The sequence below is a fragment of the Triticum urartu genome, chromosome 7A, assembly GCF_056163025.1.
Source record: "Triticum urartu cultivar PI428250 chromosome 7A, HENAU_Tu73, whole genome shotgun sequence".
NCBI lineage: Eukaryota > Viridiplantae > Streptophyta > Magnoliopsida > Poales > Poaceae > Triticum > Triticum urartu.
In genome coordinates this window covers 625477767-625481576 of record NC_141879.1, presented here as the reverse complement: position 1 = coordinate 625481576, position 3810 = coordinate 625477767, and positions in this window count along the sequence as shown.

Sequence of the window (3810 nt, the reverse complement as noted above, 5' to 3'; positions counted from 1 at the left end):
CACTAAAATATATGGTATCTTCAAAGAAGATCCATGTTTGCACAAGTAGAGATAATTACATATTACATTAAGAGTGACATGAAATCAGTGGCAAAACAGTTGCTCGTTCCAGCCATAGCAATAAATTAAGATACAAAACTATATCATTACTTGTGCCATCAAAGTTCCAGTGCTTCATTACAGCACCGGGAGTTGATTTTTGTTTTTCTTCCCCTTGTTCTTCCCCTTCATCACTTGGTTCAATAACAAACAAGCTTCGCCTTCAATGTAAGATTTGGCATGTCAATTAGGGAGCACAAGTATAGTACTAAACTTAATTTTCTGATGAAAGTGGCAAAATACAGGCCAGCAGTTGTGAAATATCCTTATCTTACCTCAATGGGATATTACGGTGCACATATAGATTGGAAGTCTTGTCTCCATTTGTGCAGTTCACTAAAATCAAGCAACATTATCGTACAAGTAGCACAACATATGAATGCACACTGCAGAATCATGTGAAAGAAGGCTAGTACTGACCTCTCATGATGCGGAATTCAAACAACTCACAAGAAGAAGATCTGAACCAAATTCGCCTTAACGGATAGGAAGTAAGATCTCCTCTTGTGCAGTTCCACTAAGATCAAGCAATCAAGCAACATTGTCGGTGTGACATTTTGGTTGAACTGCACAAAACACTCTTAAAACAAAAGTGTTTTGTGCAGTGCAACAAAAGGTCACAATGGCAACGAGGTGAAGCAGATAACCCTGTTTACACAGAGGTGCGAAGGAAACAATTAGTGGTCAATAACGGTGGATGACACAGAAGCCAACAAAAAGAAGCATCTACCTTATCTAAATGGGAAAGAAAGCAAGACAGTAGCATTTCTCAAACGGTGGCATTGATTAATATTAACATAGAGATTATATTAACAATAAAATTCGTTAAACATGTAATTAGCTTTTAACTGTGGCATTGCATCAATTTTGTAGCGGCATTATTAGAGGGTGTTTGTTTACAGGGACATTTTGGTGTAGGGACTAAAAAACTCCGTGTCAGTCCGTGTTGGTCCCAGTTTTGTTATCAGGCGCCTTTCCCTATGTGAGCGCAGCAAATCTAGTCCTGCTCAAACTCTACAGCCTTGTCCCTTCCTTTCCTTTTTGAACTAGTACTTTCGCCCCTTCCTTTCCTTTTTGAACCACGTCCTAGATTTATGCGATACAACTTTCCCCCATTCCTTTCCTCTTTGAACCACATCCTAGATTAATGCTATACAACTTTCCTCCTTCATTTCCTCTTTGAACCACGTCCGAGATTCATGCTATATACAACTTTTCCCACTCCTTTCCTCTTTGAACCACGTCCTAGATTCATGGTATACATGCAGCTAGAGCAATGCATGTGGAGTAAGTAAATTATACTTTAAGGTTCTTGGGGCGTGGTTCAGCGGGCGACGGGACAGCGGTGAAGAAGAAGGGGTCGAAGGCCCTCCCGCGCCGCCGCTGGGTGGAAAGTGAACAGCTGTGCCGGTAGTCCCTCGCCGACGGTGACAGCGTTAAGCCTCCTTTCCCTTCCCGGCGGACGGATCCTGCCAGCTCTTTGAGCAGCAGTGAGGGGAGAGAGAGGCCAACGAAGTCTTGTTTAGATCTGGAGAGGGCGAGAGAGTGTGAAGAGAGCAACTACAAGCGCTGAGGCTCCAGCGGGAGAGGGCGAGAGAGTGTGAAGAGAGCAACTACAAGCGTTGAGGCTCCAGCGTGTATATATATACTAGAGAGAGAGTGTGAAGCGTGCAAACCCTAGAAAACATTTTGACCAGTCAAAGAATCCTCCTGGCACAAATTATGCTCAAGTGTAGTTATCGAACCCGAGACCTCAAGTTTGATGAGCGAACAGGCTAACCAGCTACACAACCCTCCCGTTATGTTCAACGAGAGGGAAATAACCTTTTATACATTCCTGAATCCTTATTATAACATGCACACAAATTTTGGGCACTTGTATTCGACTTAAGTCAGTGTGCCACCGTATCTCGTATACTTACTACTCCCTCTGTCTAGGTGTAATAAGTCACATTAGAAGGTGCAACGGGACCAAGGTGCGTGCGTGTGCGCGCGCGTGTGTGTGTGCGTGTGTGTTTAACACCATGTGTGTGTTAGAGAGAGCGACAGATCAACCTACTCCTACAGAGAGATGTTGTGTAGTGTACGATTTTAGCCGCGAGAGTCGGTGCATCCTCTCGTTTCCGGGCGTGTCCGGTAGGGACATGCAGACAGCTGCCACGGCCGCTCCTGACAGCCTGGCCCACCCAAAGCCCCTCCATCGCCCGCGCGCGCTTCCCGCCTGAAACGGTCTGTGCCGCTCCAAAGAATCGGTGCTGCATTCATGCCCGGGCAGAGTGGATGCGACCTCTCACTGGCGCAAGAGTGATGGTTGCTTCATCCGTCCAACTTACTGCTGGGTCTATGTGATTTGACGGCTCATTGGTCTTTATTACTGAGGTCTTAGGACTGCTGGATGTCCCACGCTTTCGGCGAAAGGAGGTATACCTACTAGATTACAATTTTCTCTATTCTTACAGCGGAGGCGTGCAAGAGCAGTGAAAACACGCAGGCTCAGTGATCCGCATGTGGTTCATGGTGAAATCTCTACAAAGACTTATATTTAGGAACGGAGGAAGTACTAGTATAGTACATACTGTAATTTATCAGCGAGATAAATTTGTACAATGCTATGAAGCTTCCAGCTTCTGTTACATGTATCTTGCGTCCAAGGTTGCCCGTTGCAACATTTCATCAAATACAAAGGAGACTAACATGCATGCTATTGCATCTCAATGATTGACAGATCATAGCAAATATGTACTCCCTCCGTTCCAAAATAAGTTTCTCAACTTTGTGCAAACTTTGGTACAAAGTTGTACTACTACTAAAGTTAACACTTATTTTGGAACAGAGGCAGCTAAAGAAAAAAATGATCCATGCAGTCCCTAGCCCTTGAACCGTGAACCCTGACCAGGCTTCAATTTGCTGGCAACGTTCGAGCTTCCTAATAAATGAAGTTTGCAACCTTTTTGACCAACGGATCATTTTGTGCAGTTTCACCAAAATCGAGATGAGCATCCCTGTGGCAAAGAAATTGAACAAGCGTGATTAGAATAAGATTACTGGGACTAGTTGATGAGACATAAACTCATCACAAATACAGTACGTAGAAGCCAGTAGAGGTATGTGCGGGGCAAAGAAGTAGAGAAATATCCACAGGGAGTGATGTGGGCAGCTGGAGCAGTGGTGCAAGCCGGCTGTAAAGGGAGTTGTACCTGAGGGACGTAGCTCAACCTTGAGGAGGGCGGCGGGAGGCGGCAACTGCCCACATCACGGCAGTGAGCAAGGGACGAAGGCAACCTCACTGGCTTTGTGAGAGAGAACAGCGAGGACCCCTGATCGGGACGTGCCGACAGTGATTTTTCGCCGTCGGCGACAGCCACCGCATCTACACTAAGCATCCACCCCTTCCCCAAGCGGACGTGATCCGCCGAGATGTTAGAGATGTGGCCACAGTCGTTTTATGCGAGAGAGTGTGAAGAGAGCAACCCCAGCAAGCAACCGTGTAGGCTGGCCCGTCCTGACTATGTATATAGTGGAGTGGTTTCCTTTTCTCTCCATATGAACCTATCATATTGCGTATGTGCCACTGAAGAAAAAAAACTTTATTTATAAATGACGCGGCACCTACTACTCGTTCTCCTATAACCTTGCGCTTGGCATCTCCAAGATATTAACCTTGCGATTGGCTCTTTGCCTCTTCGGGAAGTCGAGCAATAATGGTAGTGC